Genomic DNA, 15,259 nt, shown 5'->3' on the forward strand with positions numbered 1-15,259 from the left:
TTGTATTTTATAACACTTCCCCAATGTGTCTTTATTTTCTTCTTTTAGCACTATTTCTCCTGAAATTCTTGGCAAAAAAGGACTTCAAAATCATCAAGAATGTTTGGGATTGCATGGAGAGTGTGAAAAGGAAAGAAAGTGGTGAAGAGCGTGAACAGTCCGTGTTCCTTAGAAGGACGCACACGGTGAGCACGGGAGGTGGCCGCCAGAGGGTGCTGGTGACTTAATAAAGCCTCAGGAGGAGCCAAGCCTGCATCTGATGTGAGAAGGATGAACCCAGAACGCTTTAGAAGGACTGTCTGTGCCAGCAGGGGTCGGCTGCTTCTTTCCTCCTTGCCTTCAAAGTGTTTTTAAAATCCCAACATGTTGTCTTCACCATCATTTGGTTAATTTTAAAGGATTAAGATTAAAAATGGAATTTTTGATAATATTTCCTTTACTTTGGAGAAATGTGGTAATTTATGCTGGAAAATTAGTGTCTGGGGGTTGGGGTGGGGGAAACAAAAGTTAGGCAGACAATTGAAATGAATCCATGGACTCAGCACAAATGAAGAATCCACATATGAAACAACGGACTGAGAACTTGAGCAACCAGTTCTGGGCATAAATTTCAGACAGTACCAGAGGTGTAGAGAATTTGAGACTTTGGAATGTGACATGTATATACTTAACTCTTAACATACTGACTAGAACCTTTTCAGTGTGAGGAGCAAGGTGTTAGAGGCATATATGAAACATATGTGTGTGGACACCCATTTCCCAATCCATGTGAGTCACATTCTTACGTTCATGTCAAGCAGAAACAGGAGAAAGACTCTGTAGTAATGAATATAAATACCCAGTGCAATATTGTACATCATTTTATTTTGTGAATGATAACATGCCAAGTTAAACTAAACATATTTTACTGTTAAACTTTTCTGTGCATTCTGCTCCTCCAAGCTGCCCTGGTTTTCTTATGGTGAGCAAAAGCCTAGTTTCCTGTATTTTCTCATCCAAGCCTATGGTTTTAATTATCCTTTATGTTCTGGTGATGTGAATTATCTCCTCAGCCCAGCTCTTTTCTCTAGTTCCTGACAAGGTTTTTTAGCAACACTTAAGGGTTCAAAATAGAACTCTTGATCTCCAACCCCAAATCCATATAGTTTTTAAATCATTAAGTTAGGAATTACACCCAAAAAGTAAATGACCTGATTAAAAAATGGGTAGAGGATATGAAGAGACAATTCTCCAAAGAAGAAATTCAGATGGCCAACAGGCACATGAAAAGATGCTCCATATCACTAATCATCAGGGAAATGCAAAATAAAACCACAATGAGATATCACCTCACACCAGTAAGGATGGCCAGCATCAAAAAGACTAAGAACAACAAATGCTCATTAGGATGCAGAGAAAGGGGAACCCTCCTACACTGCTGGTGGGAATGTAAGCTAGTTCAACCAATGTGGAAAGCAATATGGAGGTTCCTCAAAAAACTAAAAATAGAAATACCATTGGACCCCGGAATCCCACTCCTTAGAATTTACCCAAAGAATACAAGTTTGCTAAGATATGGAAGCAACCTAAGTGTCCATCAGTAGATGAATGGATAAAGAAGATGGGGTATGTATACACAATGGAATACTATTTGGACATAAGAAAGAAACAAATCCTACCATTTGCAACAACATGGATGGAGCTGGAGGACATTACGCTCAGTGAAATGAGCCAGGCGAACAAGACAAGTGCCAAATGATTTCCCTCCTTTGTGAAGTATGACAATGAAGTAAAACTGAAGGAACAAAACAGCAGCAGACTCACAGACTCCAAGAAGGGACTAGTGGTTACCAAAGGGGAGGGAGGAGAAGGGGATGGGGGTTGTATTATGTTTAGTACACATGGTGTTGGGGGGGTCACGGGGAGAACAGTGCAGCACAGAGAAGGCACAGAGTGGATCTGTGGCATCTGGCTGCACTGATGGACAGTGACCGCTTTGGGGTATGGATGGGGACTTGGTAATATTGGTAAGTGTATAACCATGTTTTTTTTATGTGAAACCTTCATAGCAGTGTATATCAATAATACCTTAATAAAACATTTAAAAACAAAAAGATTATGAGAGAAAAAGATGCTGAGTATACCCAATTGTAGGCTATAAAAAGTCTCACAGTACATGTATAATCAATCTGAAACCTTAAAATGCATTAATTATAAAGCTCAAGTAGTTCTGAGATACAAAATGATTTTCAGTTATGTCCATAAAATAAAATTTGAGTCTGCAGCTCATGAAAAAAATAGTCAGGAATTACTCATGTATCTGTCTGTTGCCATCAATCACATGAAAAATTCATCATTAATTCCCTCTACCTGCCATGAGATAATCATTTAAAACATTAATTTCATGACTATGTAGAATTTGATCTTCAATACCAAATTCATTTAACCATCTATTTTGGATATTTAAGTTGTTTCTAAATTTTCAGTATTTTATGTGATGTATATAATAATACATAAGTTCAATAATGTATTGGATAATACAGTATTTAAATCATTTCATAAAGTCATCATCATTTCCCTATTGATAGTTTCAAACCTCCTAGAATCCATGTTAGTTCCATAAAATTGGTCTTTGATATAAGAAAACGATGATGCCAAATGTTTACATTTCTTTTGAAATTAACAGTGCTAGATTTCCTTCATTAATTATGCATTTGTAGATTTTTTTTTAACTCAAGATGTGCAAGATACACGGGACGATTATTAATCTTTTGGAACTATTTACAGGCATTTCAGACTGGCCCTAGTGGGCACAAGCAAATACTTCTTTTGTTGACATATTAAGGGAGACACTTGCTTTATGAAAAAAATTCTTTGAAATTGGAAAAGAACATATTCGTAACATATGATGTTCAGATGGGTAAAATATGTACAATTACTGTTTTTCTGAAAATAAGTATCATTATAAGTAGCACTTGGTACTGACTACAGCTAGGAATTGTATTAGGTGTTTCCTCTCGATGAGCTGATGCAATTGTTACTATTGTTATCACCATATTACAAAGAAAAATGAGATTCACAGAGTTCAAAATATTTACCCAAGGCTCGGACTGACACACAGAATGTGCTTTTAATATTAGGGTGTTCTGGTATTACCTATTATTTTAAAATTACTTAGAATACTAGATACAGCTAAATTCACCACCTTCTGGAAACAGGGTACACATTTCAGACCTGTAGACAACGAAAACTCACTGTGTCACCAATATCCTATGTTTAAATCAATTTATTGACATTAATGAATCTCACAGGATTCTTATCCTAAAATAATAATATAAAAAGATAAATTGTATTGTACATTAATTGTATTGATAAAATAAATTGTACATTAAATAAAGTATGTTTGAACAGTTACTATATATGTTATATTCTTAATCATCACAAGAAATCTACTTGGAGAGTCTGAACTTTATTGACAGTGGATGAATTGTTCTTGAGAATTACTAGTCATTAATTGGGCAGTCTGGATTTATGAAGAGGGTTGAGAAAGACAGTTAAAGGTTAATGTAAAAAGCAAGAGGGGATGGAGAGGAACAGCTGCCAGGGACAAGGATGTTCATATGCTGCAAGAGACATCTTCCAAGTCTCACACTTTCATCATTTCATGTTTTTAGTTGTTTGTTGATATATTTGTACTCTAGGGAAATGTGGGCTATGGTGAGAGAGAAATCACTCTTCCTAATTTTTTCCTTCAAAGTATGGTTATGGATCAAATTAGTAAATAAATTCCTCATTCCTATCTCATATATGCACATAGTTCCAGAAATTCAGGGTGACTTGGGGGTCTCAGAATGTTTTAGAACAGACTATTCAACACATGCAGCTTAATTTAAAGTGGGAAAACTGCACTCTAACTGTTAGGAAAATGTTTCACAAATTTTGTGAGGTACCAAGTTTCCAAATTATGTATCCACAAACGTTAATTAGAAAAAGGCAATTGTTAAAATATTCAGAAAATGAGTGGATGTTATCTATTTAAGTACTTACATGTTTTTTAAATATAATCATGTATTCAGTCTACTCAAAAGGAAAATGCATTATGAATAGTATCCAAATTTATTTTAAATGAGATTCCCTTCTCCTTTTTCTTTTAATTGCATCTTTAGGTGCCGGTACTTCATAGTTCATCCTTCGGGAAATGTGGGTCTGAGACGTTTCTTGAGAGACGTTTCTTTAACACATAAGGTGTGTCACCCTAGTTCTACACGTATCTTGATGTCAGAGCAAAGCAGAACATGGAAGGAAAAAGTGGGCGGGGTTCACAAACCTTTGATATCAACATCTGAGTTCTCTGATTCTCAGTGTGAAAGAACGCAGGTCAAGACCTTAAATCTGTTTGGTACACATAAAGAGGTGCCAGAGCAGATTTTAGCACTGTTACTACTTTCCAAAATTTCTCACTTTCAGTTTCAAATTCCACTTTTTCCTAAATCATCTTTCTTTTCATAAATGAATAAACAAAGATAGAATGGTTACTGAGCCAAGGCCAGACACATACCCAGTATGTAGGCATGTTGTTTCCCAGGCTGCTCTGCTGCCCAGGGCACCCTGCTGCCACACATTATGTCCTTGACTCTAATATGACTTCGTATAATTCTGCAGAAACCCAGTGTTTTTCAAATTTGAAAGATCCCTATCACAGGCAAGTTACTTAAATATTTAAAAGGTAACCATTCTTTTCCCCCTGTCTCCTACAGCTGTCATTTTCTGCAAATGTAGTCTCATTAATTCTGTCTTAATCAGCAAGTCATCTTTGGAGAAAGGACTTCACCTAGGACCGTAGATCTCACCTCTGTGGATATATGACAACTAAGAACATGCAGAACACATGACCTCAGCAACACTAAATTGTCTTTTTTCCAGATAAAGAAAGGCAAACATTGAATCGAAGTACAGGGAGCCTGTATTCAGGTGTTTCTCCAGTTTAATAATTACTTTTTAATTATATAGGGATAAGTGAACACATTCAACTTTGTACATGGATCAGTCATACGGTTAAGCCAACCAATCTCAGTTGACTATCCCCCTGTACCTGCCATTTCAAATGACTTGTGGCATGTACTTACAGACCTATTTCTACAAATTTACATTTGTAATGTAAACTTTTTAGAAGTTGGCCAAAAACATAGTACTGTTGTATATGTTTTTACTGTAAACAAATGTAATTTAATTTGCTTTTTTTCCTTTTTTCATGGAGCAACATGTATGAGACCTTTCCAAATTGGTGTATTTGGATTCATCCCATACATTTCATAGGAATTTCTGAAATTTCTATGTGTGTTTTCTCTAATTTCAGTTCCTGTAATGAGTCTCTGTCTTGTCATCTATTTTTGAACACATTATACATTGTTGTTTTAGTATTTTTTTGTCTAGTAGATGTAATATATGACTCTTTTGTAGAGAGATATTTCTATCATCTCTTATTCTCTACTTTCAGCTTTTAGTAATTTAGTCCTGCTATGATTATTAACATTATAGTGAATCCCAATTTATTTTGTATGTAAAAAAAGTGGATGCAATTTATTACTAATAACAACTCTGAAAAATAACAAATTTTTCCAGAGAAAAGAGGAGCTTATCCTAATGAGGCACTGGGCTTGCTTGGACCTCTGTTTCAGTTGTGAGGAATTGTCTGTTTTGATGCATTATTACTCCTGGTGTGTCACTGGTCACATGTGAAAGTCAGGAGGATTTGCCATGTCCCTTCCACCATTGCAGGATCTGCCATTGATTTCTTTCTTGCTGAGCTTGGAGACTAATGAAATATCTGCTTAGCTGAAAAGATTTACTGCTGCTCTGACACATAGCTCATGTCAAAAAATGTAGGGCTCACATCTATCACTCTCCTTCCTTCCAGGATCTTCATTCTTCAAGTCCTCAAGTCTTCACTGTCTTGGTAGAGCTCTGATGCCTTCAAGCACATATATTTTAATTATTTTTCCTAGCTTTTCTAGAGTTGTCTTTACATACATTAGTTCTCCATGGCCAAAAGTTAAAGTACTTCAAATGGCTTTGAAATACTTAAAAGATGTCCATATCACTTGTAAGTAAAATAAATAGAAAATAACATCATAATCATAAGCCACTGGCAAAGATAAGAATGTTACCAATGTTCAAAGCTGGATAAGAATTCACAAACATTCACTGTCATAGTATTTTAAGACTGTAAATTATAAAGCAATTTAGTAATATCTTTCAAATTTTGAAATGCTTACACATTTTGATCAACTGTTTTTCCTTCCAAAAATGTGTCTTAATTACATACCCATGCAAATGTGCTATATTATAAATCTGAAGATCAATTGCAGCACTGTTACAGTAGCACTTTTCTACCAACTACCTGGATATCCATTACTATTGGGTTGACCTAATAAATTTGTGTGATCTCATGTAAGAGAATATTATGTAGCTATCAAAAATGTGCTATGAAGCACCTAGATAGAATTATGAATAAGAACAATCCTCAAAATATATTACAATCTTCACATTGTATCAATTAAAAAAGACAATTTTACAAAAGTGTATTTAATGTGGCATTATTTCAGGTTAAAATGGCACACTCCTAGGTGAGTGTGTATGCTTGTAAGTGTGTAACTGAAGGACAAAAATGGTGATGGGACTGGAAATCTAGGAATTAGAGATAAAACATCATTTTCCTTTTCACTGTGTTATCTACTTCCACATAGCATCCTCAGCATTTGCTAAGCAGTTCGCTGTTCAAATTTATTCAATTAAACCAGGATAATTTGCTCCCAGTAGTGAAGTGTATACAATCTAATCCCTGGACCTGTAGAACTGACCAAGGAATTACTGATTTTTCACCTTCCTTATCCTCTTACACTCAGTATCAAAACTGTTTGTATGACAACATGTAAGATCAAATGATCGGTAGGTCCACCATCCACTTCCATCTCTGCCTTTTCTACTTAAGTGAGGGTGAGAAACATATGACTGATGATTGATATTGGAGAATGGTGTTCTTTCATTAAGAGACTTTTTTGAATTATCTCATCACTTTTTATACATATAATAATATTTTAATTTCCTGGTAATAGATGGGTACGATCAAACATTCCCTTTGATTTTTTTCAAAACGTTCCTTCAAATTCCCACAGAAATGGTTCATGAGGATGGATTTATCCTTCTTTGCCTTCTTAAGAGCAAGTTTTTATTCCATCCTTGACAGTTTTCAATGTTTATATGCTAGCCAATGGCTCCATGGAGAGGACAAAGCTCAGAAAACTTTCAAATGGATCTTAGCCATCTGAAGTACTAGTGAAGACATTGGTATATATTTTATTAATTTAAAATCTAAATGAGTTGTTAATTAGGATTTTGGATCAAGAATTTGGATCAGGATTTTGGTATAAAATCAGACATTTTCAAGGCTATTAGTTAAGACATACAGCACCCTATGGTCTTTCATATGGCTACTTGGCGAAATAATTTTGCCAAGCAGCTGAAAATGGGTGCAAATACCCTGCTGTGTGACTTGAGTTGCTCTCTAATAACCAGTTCTAATAAAACTCTGGTGGCTATGTGATAGTTTGAGAATCAAATGAAAAGATTCAAAGAAAATGTATCTATACTTACCCATGGTATCACAGTCTGTGGAGACAACTTAAACATTATGAAGTATAATTGGTAGTATCCTTACAATTAAAAACAAGAGATACCCTTTTGTCCTTTGGATTTTGAATTATATGTTACCACAGTTATGAAAATAGCATTGAGAACAGTAAGAAGGCTTAGTTCACCATCTCCAAGGATACAGGAAGAAAATCCATTTCCATACAGGGTGATTATTTATGGGGTCATTAACCCATTCTTATGGGAAAAAAGTAGTCCCTTAAATAATATAGCCAGTGTTTCCTGCTTCACAATGCTGATCTAATATAGGTAAGTGGCAGAGAGTAGAGACAAAGACACATATTATCCATCACATGAAATAAGGTATTTTAAAACCTAAAATCATAAATCTGGAAATTAAAGTTCTCTTAGGAGTCAAATATCTTAACAGATACCTCACTTTGACCAACAACTGTGTAAGTACATTCAAACATTTAATATTAATTCTTTTTTTGAATTTTTGCCATTAAAAGAAAATGAGTTATGCATGCAGAAATGAATTTGGTTTGCATAAACCTCATCATGTTTTAATGGAAATGAATGTTTTATATGTTATAATACTTGCTTTAGGTATTGAACATTAGGCTGACTGTATTCTGAAGTTTTGATGAAATTTATCCATAGTCAAAATGTATTTCAATAATATCTCACATGTCAACTATTTTGTTTTTGCTTTCATATTTTACCATTGCAGATTAAAAATATTTTTTCTCTTTAATAGCTTCAGCACAATGTATCATCTTGTTGTAGATGTTTTCTATCAATATAAAGAAAAAATTACTCTCAGGATAGATTTGGAACCAAATCAATATGAAGATAATTAAAATGACAAGTTCACAAGAAACATGTTACTTATTGTAATGACAGAAAATTGTCTATTTTGAGGCCATTTAATTTGGGATGGATGAAAACAAAATTTCATTCTATCACTCTGATAAGTAATTGAAGTCAGTATTAGCCAAAATTGAAAAGACTAATGTTTTCTAGGAGGTTATTTTTTTAAAGAGAAAGAAACAAAGCTCTATGACAGTAGGGATTTTCTAGCATAGTGCCTGCTATGTAATACCTCCTCAAAATATATTTGTTCAATAACATAAAGCAGAATCAGTGATTTCTAGCATAAAGTAATTTTTCATAGAACTATCATATCATGAAGAATTAGTCTTCAACATATAAATTCGGAAGTTGTGACCAATTACTAATACTTAGTCTTAGTTCTTCTGTTTACAATGTAGTGGATTCAGTTGTATTTTTCCCAAACTAATGCTCCCTAGTCCCTCAGAATGTGACCTTAGGGAACAGGATATCTTTGCAGATGTAACCAAGTAAAGGAACTTGAAATGATGTCATCCTGGATTTGGGTTGAGTCCTAAATTCAATGACTGGTGTATGCGAAAGAAGAGAGGATGCAGAGAGACACAAAGAGGGGCCATGAGAAGACAGAGGTGGAGATTGGACTCATGCTGCCATAAACCAAGGGACACCAGGATTACTGGAAGCTGGAAAAGTCAGTGAAGGGTATTCCCCTAGAAACTTCAGAGAGAGCAAAGCCAAGCTGACACCTTGACTTTGGACTTCAGAACTGTAAGGGAAAAAAATTCTGCTTCTTTATGTCACTAAGTTTGTAGTAATTTGTTGCAGTAGTTCTAGGAAACTAACACAAATGTAGAAAGTGGGGAGTACATTATTTTCATCCTTAGAATACAATGAGAATATAGCAAATGCAGTCAACATTAGGATGTAAGCTAAGAGAAAGGGAGGGACAGAAAAATGTCCTGGACCTAGACCATTACAGAACTCCTATTTCTGGGCAAGAGACAAGATAAATAAGAAGCCCCACCTCCTTAGATTCAAGAACACACACACTGCATGCCTAGGATGGATGATAAAGCAGAGTACCAGACAATGACCCTCCCATTTCTATACACCACCACTACAAGTGCCATTAACAAGTAATAGCAGTCTACAGCTGGGAGGGCATGGAGAAAGAAGCTCTGAGGAGAGGCAGAAAGGGATGGACTTATGCTGAGGGTGTGGCAGATACTGCAAAAACTCTCTGGCAGACCAGCTCCCAGTCCAAGCACAAAATTACCTCAGAGAAGTAAGAAGCCTATGGGGAACTGATACTAAGCATAGAGATAACAATTCCCAAACTTGGCTCAACTCCTGGCTAGACGGAGTCAACCATCCACACTAAAAGACTATCATAAGAGAGGTGTGTCCACAGAAATAGATAATTACAACGTATCTCAATTTCTACTGTTCTACAGAAGGCATCTGTTTTCAATAAATTTGACACTTTCAGATAAGCAAGAAGAAGAGCACCCTCAGGAAACCAAACAGTCAATAAAATCTGTCTCAAATATGACCCGGAAGCTAGGATTATCATGTAAGGAATATAAAGTAGTTATTATTAATGTCAGATGCTTTTGTCTAAATAATGAACTACATGCATTGGTAATTTCAGCAGAGATAGAAGTTATAAGAAAGAATAAAATAGAAATTACAGAAATGAAAAACATTATGATAAAGAGAAGAGTGCCTTCAACAGGTTCATCAGACATAGAGCATCAAAAGTATGGATCCTTGGGGACTCTCTTGTCCCCTCTTGGCTTGAGCCAGGAGCTCTGTCCTCTCGCTTTCTCTCTAAAAGCCTCTGCCTTGCTCTCCTACCTTGACGGTTGGCCAAGTTCATCTTTCAGCTCCGCGAACAAGAACCCCGGCATCATTTCTGGGGCCTCGTCCGGGATAACTTTAGAAGTGAGTATTGCATCTGAGCCTACCATCTTCTTTCACTGTCCTTATAGAAGGAAGCCGTCTATGGCACTCAAAATCGGGTGCTCGTCAGCCACTTAAATGGGACTAGTCCGGCTGCCGATCTCAAAGTCTCGAGCGACAGGTTCCCCTGCGTCTCCCTCAGTGGATCCCCTGTCTCCCTTGGGAGTCGGGAATGTCAGCTGAGTGGGGGCCAGGATTCCCTTTCAGAGGCATCTCCTCGGATGTGAGGGACCGAGGAAGTCTGTGGGCACCTGTGAAAGCCTAGGCTGAGGCTGCACTTCAGCTGTTTCTCAAAGGCCCGTGTGTCTGGAATAAGGCCTGGACAGCCCGACTGGGTGTCCGTGAGGAGTGTCTCTCTCTCTGTCTCTCTGTCTCTCTGACTCCGAGCCTGCTTCTTCAGGCCGCCCTGGCCTCTGAGTGAGGCAGGGCGCTCTTTACTTCCTTTACACGCTCTATGTGTGCTCAACCGCCTATAAAACCCCTAGACAACGCACCACCCCAGGGCTCTCTTGTCCCCTCCTGGCCTGAGCTGGGAGCTCTGTCCTCTCACTTTCTCTCTGAATAAAAGTCTCTGCCTTGCTCTCCTAAAAAAAAGAAGTATGGATCCTTAAAATAAGAAGAAATGAGAAAGAAAAAGAAAAAATGACAATCAAAACTGAAGTCTTTCAAAGTCACTATAAAGAGAATTAATAGAAAAACTATAGAGTGTGAGAAAATATTTACAAATAACTTATTAGGTAAAAATAACCTATTGAGTAAAAGTCTTATTTCTGGAATATATAAAGGCTCTCAAAATTCATTAATAAGAAACAAACACCCCACATAAAAAATGGATGGGGACATAAGGAGAGCCTTCACCAAAGAAGATAAAACAGTGTTCATGAATGGACGCTTCACATCATTAGGCATTCAGGACATGCAACTGAAAACACAAAAGTAGGTACCACTCCTCAATTATTACAATGTCTCAAATAAGAAAAAAGAAAACGTAAGAGCTGACAAATATACAGAGTACTTGCCCAAGGGAAATGAAAACTTATGTTCACCCAAAAATCTGTCTTTATTCCTAATTACCCAAAGAAGAAAAACAGCCCAAATGTCCCATGGTTAGGGAGTGAAAAACAAACTGTGAAATCTCTATTCAATGGATTACTACTCAGCAATCCTTAAAATGGAATTAATTACTGATACACTTCATAATATGGGTGAATCTACTGTATTCTTCCACTTATGTGACATTCTGCTTTTCTTTCTGGTTTCATTCAGGTCTTTGCTCGAATATCACTTCATCAGCAAGAACTTAAATTCATCTAGTATATTAGAGCTCCATACATCCCCATCATTCTCTACTGTTTATTTATATTTTACTTTCTACGTAACACATATCTATATAAAATGTTTACTCATTTACTATATATATCCCCTACTAGAATATTAAGGACTGTGAGGAGAAAAATATTTTTGTCTCCATTTGCTTAGAATATAGTATAGTAGGTGCTCCATAAATGTTATTGTATGAATGAATGGTTGGTCTTAAAACAAGAGGAACTGAGTGAACAGGAGTTACATCAGTCATAGCTCCTCTGTGTAACAGAATTTGGGTCTAAATATAACCATAAAGACAGTGGTCATCTCTGAACAAAATGCAAAACACAGACAAGATAGAGGAAGGCTACCACTTGAATACATACCATTATTAATCATGAAGTCATACAACATGGTGGTACTGAGGAATATTTATATTGTATATTTAAGCTTCCTGAGAGATTTTATGGATATTCTGGAGAAATATTTTCTTCTCATCATGTTATTATTGCTCTTTAAGTTATTTCTCTAAAGGCGAACACATTTTTACTGTGAACTGTATCACATCTTCTATACATACATACTTTACAAATATCTGTTCATAGAAATTATCAAAATTATCATAATTTTAGTTGATTGTGTTCATGGTGTGTGCATGTGTCTGTGCATATTTTCATAGCAGTAAAAGCAGATTAAGTATACAAGTTGTACAGTTAACTCAAAAATTACACTAACTGACAACTGAAATATTAGCCCATGAAAGTCCATGTTTAAAAAGTCTTATACATTCAAGCACAGATTAATAAACACCAAATAGGGAATGGTTGTCTCAGTATATCTCAAAGAATATTTTAAATGTTGCCTGCATGCATCTAACATGCTTTTTGAAATGCACATTCCTGGATCCCTATCTGTATATAGTAATTTGAATCTCATAAAAGTTAAAGAATCTATTTGTTTAGTAAACTACTAATTGGAAAATGTTGTTGTAGAACAGATATGGTCTTCTGATTTATTATATTTTTTCAGGGAGACTTCAAAGAATCTATTAAAAGGATCTTCATAACAAAGTTGGTGGCATAATGGCACAACAATGGATAAAAAGCTCCCTAAAATCATAATGATCTTAAAATCAATCAGTTGATAATGAAAACAAGCACAAACATTTAGTAAGCAAAATTAATAATGGCCTAAAGATTCAATTACATGGAATTGTGTAAAAAAAGAAATCATTCCAGGAAGATGAAAATATAACTATTCCCTTTGAGACTATCTGGATTAAAACAGATTTTACTTCATTTGATAATGTCTAATTTTAGTTATTAATGAATCTGACTCTTGGGAATGTTTCCTTCTATCTAACTTAGAGTGAGCTAATGAGTAATTAGTCCATCTAAATGCCTTGGAAGGTGGGATCCCGAAGTTCCTTCCAGATTCTCTTTGTTGTTTGCATCATTAGTTGTTTTACTTTAAGCTATTCAAAATTTTGTATTAATATTTATATTAAATTTTAAATTCCCGACCAAAGATACATAGATTAATGTGACTAAATATTTCCTTTAATATTGAGTTACAACTTCAGTGGAATAACTTTTTGACTCTTCAGAAGACAACATTTCTTTCTTCAGGTTTCTAATCAACAAACTGTGTAATTCTAGATTTTTACAAAAATAATAAATGAAAATGAGTACCTCATTAAAAATAGAGGTGGGCAACTGTGATTAAAGTATTAAGATATAAAGCTTTTCTCTTTCTTCCAGTCTTTCTGTCAAATTACCATGGTATTTTCTATTTAAGGTTGTTTTAAACAAAGAAAAATAAAAAATTAAAATTATTAGCATGATATTTTTCCCGTTCATTTTTACATGCCATGCCAGGTTTAAATGGTATATTTAAAGTATATGAAGAGTACCTAAATTACACAATTAACATTTCCTAGCTTGTCTTCAAACAAGCTGCTTGTGTTCCAGCTAGACTCAGGAAGGTTAAAGGGAGAAAGAGAGGACCCCTTAGGCATGGGCCTATCCAGGAAGGGTTCAACACACGGGGCACTTCCTGGGCAGGCGACTGCAGACCCTCCCAGCTACCAGGGGTCTTGTCCCAGGACTCAGGTCTTCCCCTTGCTCAGTAAGGTCAACTACTAGGTTCCACCTCCTGCCAACCTTGGAACCCACATGCTTCAGATCCAGGTACAGGGCCAAGAGGAATGGCCAGTGAGAGAGTTGGTGAGGAGCCAGCAGGAAGGAGACAGGCCCCGAAAACCTGCCGCCTGCTCTTTGTTCTGTCAGATGTCACCTACATCGTCGAGCTCAAAGATGAGATCATTAATAATTTCTAAACAACATGGCTGAGTGTTACCTTACATAGACAGCGCCTCAGCATAGGGCCCCCTGTAACTGCACAGTCCTGTGCCCACAAAACAGGTCCTGTTGGCATTTGACTGCACTCAGATCTCTCTAGTGCATTAAAAAATTCTTTCACATCACTTCCCCCACAGCCCCCATCCATTTTATCACTTCCCAAATCCCAAATGCCAAAGATTTCCTAACACCCTTCTCATTTCCTCAATCTATTCCATTTCTTAATCCAATCCCCTGTGGTTTCAAGTCCACCGAAAGGCTCCCTTTGGTTGAGAGTAATCTCAATGCCCCCAAATTCAGTGAGAGTTTTTAAATCACCTTACAGTATTTTTCAGCAACTTTCTATATTGTTGACTTCTTTAGCAGCCTGTAGTCTTGTTTCCATGGCAGCACGTCTAGCTTTCTTCCTACCAGTATTCCTACAAGATTCCTCTCATATTCCTCTACTGCCCAGATCTCTATTACCTAATTTTTTAATGCTCATTTTTCTAAAGATTTAGTTTTAGACCTTCATATCTTTTTAGTGTATTTTCTCTTTTAAAGCAATTTTCATTCTTAGGCATGTTTTTGATACTTCCTAAATTTATACCTTTGCTGTTTATTTCTCTTCAGAATTTCAATGCTGTCAATATCTCTACCCGGATGTCTGGAAGATAATGCATTGTTAAATAGATTTCAGGGTCTTCTTCAATGTTCTCACTTCTACTGAATCACATCACCATCCATCTACTCATTAAAATCAGAAACCTCACAGTCATGCCAGACATTTTAGCCTTATTCTTGTGCCACACAAAAATTAATCCTGTAACACATTCTCACAGTCTAAATTCCCAAATACTTCATTAAATTTCTCCTGAATAATCTACCTTCAATACCCTCACTCCAGTCTAAGCCAGTCATTTCTCACCTGGGTGACTGTAATGGTTTTCTAACTGTGGCCCACTCTTCATTTTTCCTCCAACATTATAACCAACATGATCCTTGTAGAATATAAAAATAGTTATATATATTCTGAGCCTAAAACCATTCATTGATTTCCTACTGATTCTGATAACATATGGAAAATTAACATACCTGAACACTATGTGTGGTAAGAAGAATAATAGCCACCAAATATGTTCATGTGCTAACCTCTGGAACCTATGAAT

General features: G+C 36.0%; 1 pseudogene; it reads right to left on the minus strand.

Moving 5' to 3' along the window:
* The window catches only part of LOC108392531 (small ribosomal subunit protein uS2-like), a 43,784-nt pseudogene extending 33,330 nt beyond the window's left edge, over window positions 1–10,454 (minus strand).
* Window positions 10,455–15,259: the final 4,805 nt, after the last annotated feature.

Source organism: Manis javanica, chromosome 14 (assembly GCF_040802235.1).
Source record: "Manis javanica isolate MJ-LG chromosome 14, MJ_LKY, whole genome shotgun sequence".
NCBI classification, from domain to species: domain Eukaryota; kingdom Metazoa; phylum Chordata; class Mammalia; order Pholidota; family Manidae; genus Manis; species Manis javanica.